Raw genomic sequence first — 12,245 nt, forward strand, 5'->3', positions numbered from 1 at the left:
AGGTGGTATTTGCCGGTTCTCTGAACTACTCAAAATTTCCACTACCAGTTCTCCAGAACTGGTCAGAACCTGCTGAATATCACCTCTGCTCAAAATGCAATTTATAGTATAGTATCTATTGTAAATTTCATAATATAAAATATTTTTAAAATGTTTAAAAATGTCATTCATAAGCAAAACAACTCAAAGAAATGATATCGAATTTCTCAGTGGTTGCTTTCCTTGCTGCTTGGTCATTAAAGGGCTAATTTAAAATCCAGGAAGAGCATGACAAGCCCAGACCATATATTTAATATTTCAGTTCCTGAATTACATTTCCAACAACAAGGAAATGGTTAACTCTTATGAAATGTATCTTGTAGTATTTAATAAATATAGAATTTTTACCTTGCAGATGTATTAAGCACATGCATAATTTTAAAAAGAGAAATGCAACTGCATATCTCTGTGTAACAGAACAATAGAGTTGGAAGGGACCTTGCAGCTCTTCTATCCAACCTGCTGATCAGGCAGAAAATCATATACCTTTTCAGACATTCTCTTCTCTAAGAAACCTCCAGAGTTGGAACATCCACAACTTCTGAAGGAAAGTCGTTCCACTGATTAATTATTCTCATGGTCAGGAAATTTCTCCTTAATTCTAAGTTGCTTCTCTCCTTGATTAGTTTCCGTCCTTTGTTTTTGTCCTGCCTTCTGGTACTCTGGAGAATAGGTTGACCCCCTCTTTTTTGTGGCAGCCCCTCAAATATTGGAACACTGCGATTGTATCACCCCTAGTCCTTCTTTTCCCTAGACTAGACATACCCAATTCCTGCAACCGCTTTTCATATGTTTTAGTCTCCAAGCCCCTAATCATCTTAGTTGCTCTTCTCCGCACTCTTCCTAGAGTCTCAACCTCTTTTTTATATTGTGATACTCAGCTAATTAATTAATTCTGGGCAGCGGAATATAAAATTGTTTCAACGTACCAAACGCATCACAGGCCTTGTTGCATTGGTCGAAGGTCTGAAAATTGTTTGCATTTCCTCCACAGCCACCGTAAGTAAACAATCGGCATCTCTTGTTGAAGGCATCATAATAATAGCGAGGAATTTTACCCTTGCATTTTCCTTTCCTGGGCCATAATTTGCAATTCCTCGGTGTTTCTAAAAGGAAAATGGGTATTGGAAACTAAAGCTCTGTTACATCTCTTTTTTGAAATGCAGAAATGAAAATATCAAGCAACAATAACTGCCTAACCCAGCTCCTTGAGGACTTGAAAGGTGGATTAAGTGCCATAAACATAATAATCATAATAAGAAAACAGAGGACAGTTCACTGTGCATTCTATCCTTCTAGAGTAATGCTTAAAGGTCATATTTGTCCTGCAGAAATGGAGGTAGAGATATACCTCAAGTAAAATAAATGGTCTTTGCCTGTTTATTTTTCATTTTTAAAAAATTCAATATATGTTGGATTATGCAAAGGACAGCCAAGAAAAGCATTGGTGCAAGTAAAAATGGAAACTTAGTAGATGTACAGGAAACAAAATATGAATATTGAAATAATGTAATTTAACAAATAACAATGCTGGCAAGGAAAAGCATATTGCAAGATCAGTTTGTACAAAAGATCAAGGGAAAAAGTGGATAAAGATAAACCCTGGCAATGGCTTCCAACAGGAACATTAAAACAACAACATCAAACTGATAAGAACAGATATTACACTTGATCTTAGCCAAAAGGCCGAGAAGCGAGTTAAGTTTGATCGATATATGGAGAAGATCACATCCTGAGAAAAAACAATTTACATTCTATTCAAATCCTCATCAAATATGGACACAAATTGATATGGCATGGATGAATGGGGAATTAGCAAATGAGAAAAAAGGGATTGAAATTTTACCTAATGAATGGGCAGATTACAGTCCAATTCAGATTATCTGGAAGGGTAGGGAAAAACCCAAGAAAAGATGGACATTAAATACTCAGTTAATAAGAGAAAAAGAATACACCAACAAACTCAAGGAGGAATTAAATTATTTCTTAAAGGAAAATGATAATGGAGCAACTATGAAACAAAACATTTGGGATACAATGAAGGCAGTAATAAGAGGTATAACAATCTCTTACAACGCCAAGAGGAATAAGGAAAAATACGCCCAGCAAAACAAATTACAACAAAAAATTAAGGAACTAGAAACTCAATTACAGAGTACCCCAAAGGATTCAAAATTGCAAAATCAGATAATAATAACTAAACATAAACTGAATTGAATTGAACAAGAGAGAATTTGAATACAACTAGACAAACTTATTTTGAGCATGCTAATAAGCCAGGGAGATGGCTATCATATAGACTAAAAAAAAGGAAAGAAAAGAGATTAATATACTAGCTAATAGATGGAAAGGGGGATATACAACAGGAGATAGAACAGAAAAAAGAAATTGCCCATAAGTATTTTGAAGAGTTATATAAAAAGGAAGAAGTTAACGAAGATAGAATAAGAAACGATTTAGATGAAGTGAAGGATAAAGCAATTGGGAAGAAATTGAAAAATGATTAAACAAAGACATTACTTGGTTTGAATTGAAATCAGCAATAGAGATCCAGAAAAACAATAAACCCCTGGTACCAGATGGGATTCCAGGGGAGCTGTACAAGGCAATAGCAGAACAAATAGGACCTCTTATGGTGGAAGTTTTTAATGACGTCTTATTGGCAGCCAGGATGCCGGACTCATGGAGGGGGGCATTGATTTCGCTGATCCCGAAGGAGGATTTGGATCCCCGATATATACATAATTATAGGCCGATTTCATTGTTAAATACTGATTACAAAATATTCTATTATAGCAAGTAGACTAAAAAGAATGTTAAATGAGCATATATATGAAGATCAAAATGGATTTCTCCCAACCAGACAAATCAGGAACAACTTAAGAATAGTACTAGATGTCTTAGAATTTTACGAAGCCCACCCCAAAAAACAAATTGCACTTATATTTTTAGATGCAGAGAAGGCCTTCGATAATTTAAATTGGCAATTTTTAATCCAAAAAATTTATAATATGAATTTAGGCACCAAATTTGAAAATATTGTAACAACCATTTATGATACACAACAGGCTAACATTATAATAAACGGGGAATATACCCGCCCAATAAAAATAGAAAAAGGAGTCAGACAGGGCTGCCCACTCTCACCCCTGCTCTTCATATTATCATTAGAAGCATTACTAAAGCGAATTAGACAGAACCCAGACATAAAAGGATTAAAGGTTAAGAAAGAAGAATATAAGTTGCAAGCGTTTGCGGATGATATGATTTTTCATTGAGGAACCAATAGAAAGAGGACAAAAATTGATGAATGAATTAGAACAATTTGGAGCAGTAGCAGGACTTAAAATTAATAGGAAGAAAACAAAATTAATGACTAAAAATTTAATAGAAAAACAGAAAAGAACTAGAAGAAGTTATGGGAATACAAGTGATAAAGAAAGTTAAATACTTAGGAATATGGTTGACAGCACACTGTAAGACACTTAAGGAAAATAATTATGATAAATTGATGCAACAGGTAAAGAAGGATTTAGAATCATGGGGTAAGATGGAACTTTCATTATTAGGCAGGATTGCTGCTATTAAAATGAATATTCTTCCGAAATTCCTATATATATTTCAGACGATCCCAATCAAAGTACACAATGTTTTTTTAAGAACTTAATAAAATAACTGTAAAATTTATCTGGCAAGGGAAAAAACCTAGAATAAATTTTAAGGCAATGCAGGATATGAAGAGCAGGGGAGGGCTGGCACATCCAAATTGGGAGTTGTATTATAGTACAGCCTCTTTAGTATGGTTAAATGGGTGAATTTAACCAATAAATGAATATTATTCTTAGAAGGCCATGACTTGCAAAGTGGGTGGCATGCTTTTTTATGGGATGTAGGGAAAACTAGCCAGAAATATTTTCACAGACACCTAATCAGAGACTCATTATTAACTAATTGGAAGAAAATACGGAAAAAAACACTATTTAAAAATACCAATTTGGATTTCAACAATGGAGGCAATGATTCACCCAAATAATCTGGATATCACTAAAATGATTAAATATAAGGATCTATTGGATACTCAAGGAAATTTAAAATTGTGGCAAGAACTTCAAGAGCGGGGACTAAAAGTTGATCAGTGGGCATATCTTCAAATTCAAAGTAGAAACAGGACAAGAAAGAATTTGGAATTAACAATAAACTCCAGCAATTAAATAAAATTTTATTAGGATCAGGCAAAAAAAACAACAACAAAATTTTATTATTATTTATTAGAAGTAGAATGAGAAGAAGAAATTGTAAAAGGGAACATGATAGCCTGGAGTAGGAATATAGGACGTAGCATCACCATAACAGAATGGGAAAAGGTCTGGGGTAGAAATAATAAAATTACAAAATCGGTAGCATACAAAGAAAACGCCTATAAAATGTTTTATAGATGGCACCTTCCTCCATTGAGATTAGCAAAGATGTACCCCAATATGAGTCCGAATTGCTGGAAATGCAAAAAAAAAAAAAAAAAGAGGGAACTTTTTTCCACATGTGGTGGTCCTGTACAGAAGCTCAAAAATATTGGCAGAAAATTAGAAATTGGCTGGAAGAAATGACAAGAGAACAGATCGAATTCAAACCAGAGTCCTTTCTGTTAGGGATCTTTGATAAACAAATATCAAAAAAAGTGAAATATATAATAATACAGCGGTCAGATTGGCTTTTGAACAATGTTGGAAGCAGCCTCATATTCCATCAGAGGAGATGATCATTCAAAAACTTTCAAGTTGTGCAGAAATGGACAAATTAACTTTGGCATTAAAAAATAAAGACACTTCAATATACTACAACAGCTGGAACTGCTGGTACAAATGGATAGACCAAAGATAGACTTCACACTAAAAGGCAAAAGAGGATAGGATAAATCCATAGTAGTGATACACAGATATATGTAAAGATTAGGTGTGTGTATATGGCATAAAATAAGGATAAAAAAGAGGTCTTACAAACTGTTGAAGATGAGAATGTTTTTAATTGTTTTCTTTTTTTTTCTTTCTATTTTCTTCTCCCTTTCTTCTTTTTCTCTCTTTCATTTATATATGTGTTATGGTTTGTTTTAATTGTAAAATCCATAAAAATTTTTTTTAAAAAACAACAACAACATCAGCAACAACAACAACTAAAGACTTGATTTAGGCTGCATAAGAATGAGCTTTTCAAAACAACGCAATCAAGGCCACAACTGAAAAATTATCAAATGATTCAAAGTGCAGGTTGTGCAGAGAAACAGAAGAAACCGTAGATCATACCCTCGTGCATGAAGACTACACAAACTTATTATGATATAATGCAATTGCCAGAATGATTCATTGGAACATATGTGAAAATTATCACATGCCAGTAATGAAAAACTGGTGAGAACATATAGTTGAAAAAGTAGTTGAAAATAAGCAGGTTAAAATACTGTGGGATTTCTGAATATGAACTGTTAACATCTTCGCTTATAAGTTCACAATGCACGAGAGATAATTGTGGTTGAAAAGAAGAAAACTGGATAACTGTTGTGTACTAGGGGATAGTAGAATAGAAGATGAATTAGAAAAAACCACGAAGTATTAATATCTGAAAAATTTCAGAACTGAAAGATTATGGCACAAACTATCTGTGGTCCCCCCAAAATAAAAAGTTAATCTGATATAACAGGGGTGTCAAACTCAGGTCATAACGGCGGTGTCACGTGACATACGGGGACTTTTTTCCCTTTGCTAAGCCAGACGTGGGCGTGGCCAGCATGTGACGTATCTGGGCTGGAAGTTTGACAGCCCTGTGATATAATATGCTCTTGACAGACCCATGCTGACTTTTAGTTATAGTACATTTATTAATTACTCAGACACATGTTGTTTGTCAAACCTTTCTAGTTCCTTGCTCAGTATAGATACTAAATTGACAGATCTGTAGCTTACCCCCTCTTTCCTTTTCTGAATTGTGAGACTACATTTTTTCCTGTCCTGATTTCAGTGAAAAGAATACAGTAGCACTATCACTTAGACTTATATACCACTCGATAGTGCTTTACACAGTACTCTCTGAGCAGCTTACAATATCAGCCTATTGCCCCCAACAATCTCGGTTTTCATTTTACTGACCTTAGAAGGTTGGAAGGCTAAGTCAACCTTGAGTTTCTTAGAATCAGACTCCAGGCTTTGGGCAGAGTTATCTACAATACCGCATTCTAACCACTGCGCCACCACTGCTTCTACAGTAACCCCCCAAGCAAATGCAAGGCAAAATGCAGTGTGATGCAGACACTTGGGGACAAGGCTTGCAGAGATGCTGGGCAGGAGAACATGCACTTTGGAAAGAGCAGTTGGAGTAGAGCATTTAGAGATTTGTGAAGGCATCAGGTTGTTTTCCTGATGAAATGACAGCTGATGGGCAGGAGAGGTGACAGGAGAGGAAATGGGAAGCAAGAGAAAGACTACATATGTTCATTACAGCTTATTGTAGGATGAGGAGTAGACATCATTCAAGATAGATAGTCCATAATCAGAAAACACACAATGTTGTCAAAAGTACCAAGGGAAGAGTCAAAGACTTAGCCAGGAACACTCTGAAGTTGAAAACAGAGCAGGAGTCAAGAGCAAGACTAAACAAAGTGCAAATCCAGATGTCAAAGTTGGTTTCAAGCAACAGAAGGTAGTCCTGGCATGGTTTAAATCTTCTCCCTGCAGGCATGTACAGCCGAACCTTTCCATGCTCAATAGTTACCATGAATGAGGCTCCAGGCTTGTTTGCAGAGTCAGCATCTTGCTTGTGAGGTCCTTACTTAATAGGATATGAGATTCTCAGGCTGGGGAGGGGTTTCTCCCTACTTCTTGACACCCGAGATGGCTAAAGCAGGATCAGTGTTGGCTGAGGAGGGACCTGAGAGGGTGTCAGTGTTTGATTCAGCAGCTGGGGTGACAAAATCTGGCCAGATCTAATCAGCTTATTTCTGGGAGCCCTGCTCTGAGACCATGACTATATTAGCTCTTCTCCAATCCTCTGACATCTCATACAATAATACTCCCACATTTCCCCCCAAAAATATTGTAATTGGTTCTAAAATCATGTGTGCCAACTCTTTCTCTACCATCATATTGATTGACTCTCAACCCTTGTGCCTGTGGAACAGATGCTCTACGTCTAAGCTAGGGTCCATCCCATCATCAGGCTAACAGGCTCCCCAATATTATAAAGCAAAAGTATTCTGCATATTCTATGCCATGGAAAGAAGATCTGCTCTTCAGATGTAAACAGCATGCAACCTGCTTCACTCCAACAGGCAATATAAACAGAGAAAGGAGGTTATCAGAAAAGGAAGAGGTGGTGTCAGAAAAAAAAAAGAATAGCTGTCCCATCCACTTTCCCCAGGAGTCATTCACTGTTTGGGCTCAATTCAAACATCACAGCATGTGTATCCTTTATGCCCTTGTGGAAATGTGACGCTAGTAATGAAATTATCTTGTTTACTTAAAAGGCAGCCAAACCATCACTTAACTATGAATTCCCTGGAGTTCATTGTGCAGATAACAATGGAACTCTTACTTTTCCTCCATTGTATTTCTCCCACGATGTTTTCCCAGGTAGTAAAGAAGCCTACAAATAAAAATAGAGACAGCAATGTTAGTAGATAACAATGTGGAAGGAGGGATCAAGAGTGGGCCTAGCTTAGAGTTGCTGCACAGCCACAAGAGGCGTAAGCTTGACCTCCCCCATGAAGCTTTATCTGGTCGTTCCCAGGAGAAGGCAAGCAGTGGTGAGATTCTTGTAACATAGGCGAAAGACAATAAAGTTACTGATATTAACTACTCTTCCGTGGCTCTGGTTGCTCGTGCTTGACAAAATGATGTCATTTATTTATTGGATCATTTAGACCAGGTGTGTCAAACTCAAGGCTTAGATCTGGACCATGGGGCTGCCCTGGAAACAGTGAGGGATTGGCCTGCGGTGCCTCTGCCAGCGAAAACGGAGCTCAGGAGGGCCGACCGTGGCTTTCACAAGCTCCGTTTTTGCTGGCACAGCATTTGGGCCACCATAGGTGTCCCCAACATGAGTGACATTGAGCTATCCATGCCCTCTAGCCACGCCCCCCCCAGGGTCAAACACAATCCAGATGTGGCCCTCAATGAGATCGAGTTTGACACCCCTGATTTAGGCAGCAGAGGTCAAGAATGAGATGAGAAAAGCAAGAGACATCAAATTTTCATCAATTAAACAGAACAATACTGATAACGTTAAAGTTATGCAATAACTTATTAAATTACAGTGCTTGGACCTATCAACAGTATGCGAATAATATTAAATTGAAAGCCTTATTTATGGGTTAATTAAATTCAAAAATACTAAGTCACAACTTCTAACTTTTTATGCCAGTGATGACCAAAAACACAGCGAAGAGGAATTAAAATGATGGAGCACGAATACATACAACAGGCATTTTAAAAATCAGTTTTAAACAGTTTAAGAGGGAAGAGTTTCAGTGGCCTTACCAAATCTTTTACACGTATAATAGCAATCCAGCAGATTTACGAAGTTATTTTTATTGCCACCACAACCTCCAAAGATGAAGGTCTTACACATATTGCTGTTATGATCATAGTAGAAATTCTCGAAGTCTTCGTTACATCTTCCCTTTTTGGGTGGTAATTTGCATTTGTGAGGCAGAAATACTGGGAGGAAAGAAAGGGAGGGGAAGGGGGGAAAGTTGTTTCAGACACATTAATCTCGTCTTATGAAAAATGCAGATATAAATTTTGACTTACGGTATACCTGAAGTACTTTAAGCTTACTTTTGAAATAAATAAATTATTATTATTATGATTTAAAACAATGTTTCTGGATTTCCTGCAAAACAGCAGGTCTTCACTGATTTCATGAATAACTGGCTGAGTTCTAGCACTGAATAAAACCCTAGGAGGAACGGGATGGTTCCTGAACTATAAACTCATTAAATGCCTGGATTCACACAACACATGAAACCACAAAAACTAGCCAATAGATCCGTGATGGCGAACCTATGGCACGCATGCCATTTCTGCTGGGACATGGGATGTTGCCCTGAAGAGCCCCAGTGTGCATGCGCGCACTCCCCCTGCCAGCCGGCTGATAGTTGGGTGTCTGGCGTGCATGCGCAGGGGAGACACATACATGGGAGATGTGTGCGCATAGCCAGAGGCATGTGGTGTGTGGGGGTTGTACACGCATGCGCAGGGGGGGCAGAGGAGTCATGCACATATTGCATCATGGGTGCAGGCGTGTGAGAGAGAGAGCACACACTTTTGGCACGCAACGTGGAAAAGGTTAGCCACCATTGCATTAGGTTATAGATGTGTGACTCACCCATTTGAATGTGTTTTGGTTGATGTGATCTGATTCTATGATACACTTTACTGTAGTTCACAGTATCTGCATTCACACAACACATAGTCCCATCCACTAACCACCCAAGTTGGGCTTGTTCAGAACATTAGGCCACATGGTGTTAAACCAGATTGTGGCTGAGTACAGCTAAAACGGCAGAAGTGAAAGACGATAGAGCCTCCCTCAAACTGTTCTGCAACAACTGTATTCAGCACAGTGACTAGTTATGGTTTAGACCAGGGGTTCTCAATCTGTGGTCCACAAACTCCTGGGGGGCTGTGATATAGGGGGTCTGCAAAGGCGTGAATGATTTAAATCTTGAGTTAAGTCTTGGGAGGGTCCATGCCCATGGTCCATGGCTACAAAAGGTATTTAAAGGTGGCCCATAGTGCAGAAAACGTTGAGAACCACTGGTTTAGACTTTTCCTAATCCACTTAGTTATAAAACTTGCCTTTGATTCACATGAAGTGGCAATTATCCACCCATTATGACTAATTCAATAAATCCAGAATAAGGGAATTGTGAGAACTCCGTGAGAAAAAATAATAATAATACAGTTCTGGAATTCCCCAAAGCAAGAAACGAAGGAAGAAATCATACAAGAATTGCACAAGATTAGCTGAACCCGAAGCCCTTTGCAATATTTATAGTCTCTGAAATTATAAAAGTTACAGCCTGGATGCATTTCAGGAAGTGGCTGAATGGAAGCACTTTGTCTATAAACCGTACCTTTCCGCACAGAACCAGGTGTGTTAAGTTCCAGGAGAATGATAAGACAGATGGTGCCCCAATTCTGCATGGCAAGTGCCCCACAAGAGTGCTGGCTTTCAAGTGTCTCCTTATATATAACGTCTGACAAAGGAACTGATTAATTTTCAATAGTCAGGGATGCTTTGAACCTGATCTATTTTAGTTCATGGTACACTGCTGTTCAGTTAAGGTTGATTGTATTTTAGTTCAGGACACCATGCAATCATTAAGTCAACCAGGTGGCCTTCTTACTACCAGGTTTCCAGCCCACAACTGATGAAGAGAACATCCTGTTCTTTCAAAAAATGATGCTACTCCTCAGTAACATCATGCCCACACTCCCTATGACATTCACATATGGGCCACAGTGTCCCTCCACTTTCTCTATGCTGAATATGCAAAAACAATCATGCATATCTTTGACTTCTTTAAAGTCAAGATCTTCATCATTCACCTTTATGCCCCTGTATGAATTCATTGTGTTGTTCATCTAAAAGCCACAGTGGCGCAGTGGTTAGAGTGCAGTACTGCAGGCTACTTCTGCTGACTGCTGGCTGCCAGTAGTTTGGCAGTTCAAATCGCACTGGCTCAAGGTTGACTCAGCCTTCCATCCTTCCAAGGTGGGTAAAATGAGGACCCAGATTGTTGGGGGCCAGAGGCTGACTCTGTAAAACCGCTTAGTAAAGCACTGTGAAGCGGTATATAAATTTATGTGCTAGTGCTGTTGCTTAAAACTTATTAACTGCACTTCATTATTTAGAATCATGCTTGGTTAATAGGATCAAACAATTTGGTATTGGTTTTTTAAATATATGTGTTCTTTTCTCTTCTAAATAAAACTTTGCTACTAATGATAGCTATTTTTATCCCCCAAGCTGGGATCATTGTTGATCTGAAGAAAACACACACACACAATCAACATTTAGTTTAGTCTTTTTTATTTTTATTTTTTCTTGCTATTGCTATTGGCAACTGAGCCCATTGATTGGGAGTTCACCTACAGTAAAATAATTGCCACTAATGCTACCTTCAACGCTTTGTCTCAGCTGACCATTAAAAGATGCCTTTAGTAGCACTAATAACCACAGCAATAGCAAAGATTAAGAGCTGGTTGCAATCAGGGTTTCCCAGAATCTGTTGAAAGGGATCTTACAAATGAGGGGTCCATAACCCCTGGGCCATGGCCCACTATTGGGCTGTGGCCCATTCAGTACAGGGCCACACAAACATTGGGTGAGTGTGCACCTGTGCAAAGCTCCATTTTCATGAGTGATGGGCACTTGTGTGAGCAACTGTGTGAGTAATGGGTCTCTTATTCACGCACAAAGCTCCACCTATGCAAGCAGCGGCTTGTACAAATGGAGTTGCATGTGCCTGCTGTTGACATGGAACCATCTCCTCTCTACTCCAGAGGTGGTATTCAGCAGGTTCTGACCAGTTCTGGAGAAAGGGTAGCAGAAATTTTGAGTAGTTCAGAGAACTGGCAAATACCACCTCTGACTGGCCTCGCCCCCATCTATTCTCTGCCTCCCAAGTCCCAGCTGATCAGCTGGGTCTCCTTTGGTTGCCCTGCACAGGAGAACGGAGCTGGAAAGCAGGTTAGTGGGGTGGGGAGGGAATGGAATTTTGCAGTAACTTTCCCCTGCCATGCCCACCAAGCCATGCCCACTGAACCGGTAGTAAAAAAATTTGAATCCCACCACTGCTTGGTGGACCCTGCCAGTCCACCAAGCTGGAAAGGTTATAAATCATGGTCAATCCACCCTCCATGGTCCTCTATCTCCAGCTTGAAAGCTGGTGGTAGGGTGGAGTCCATGTCATTTCTAAGACTATTCTACCTCTTAACTGCTATTCTTGTCCAAAAATTTTCTTCATATTTAGCTTACTTTTCTACTTTTCAAATCTGATGTCAGGTTTCACATGTCCAAATGTTGATCACATGACTGCAGGAATGCTGCAACCATCGTAAGAGCAAGGAGAGGTCATAAGACATCATTTTCAGTGTTGTTGTAACTTCAAATGATCATCACATGAATGGTTATAAGCGTAGGACTTAAAGGTT

General features: G+C 38.7%; 1 pseudogene; it reads right to left on the minus strand.

The window, feature by feature from the left end:
- Window positions 1–1,619: 1,619 nt before the first annotated feature.
- Window positions 1,620–1,737, minus strand: LOC113441962 (U2 spliceosomal RNA; annotated as a pseudogene).
- Window positions 1,738–12,245: the final 10,508 nt, after the last annotated feature.

This window comes from Pseudonaja textilis, chromosome 9 (assembly GCF_049901715.1).
Source record: "Pseudonaja textilis isolate UNSWEBS1 chromosome 9, rPseTex1.2, whole genome shotgun sequence".
Lineage (NCBI taxonomy): Eukaryota > Metazoa > Chordata > Lepidosauria > Squamata > Elapidae > Pseudonaja > Pseudonaja textilis.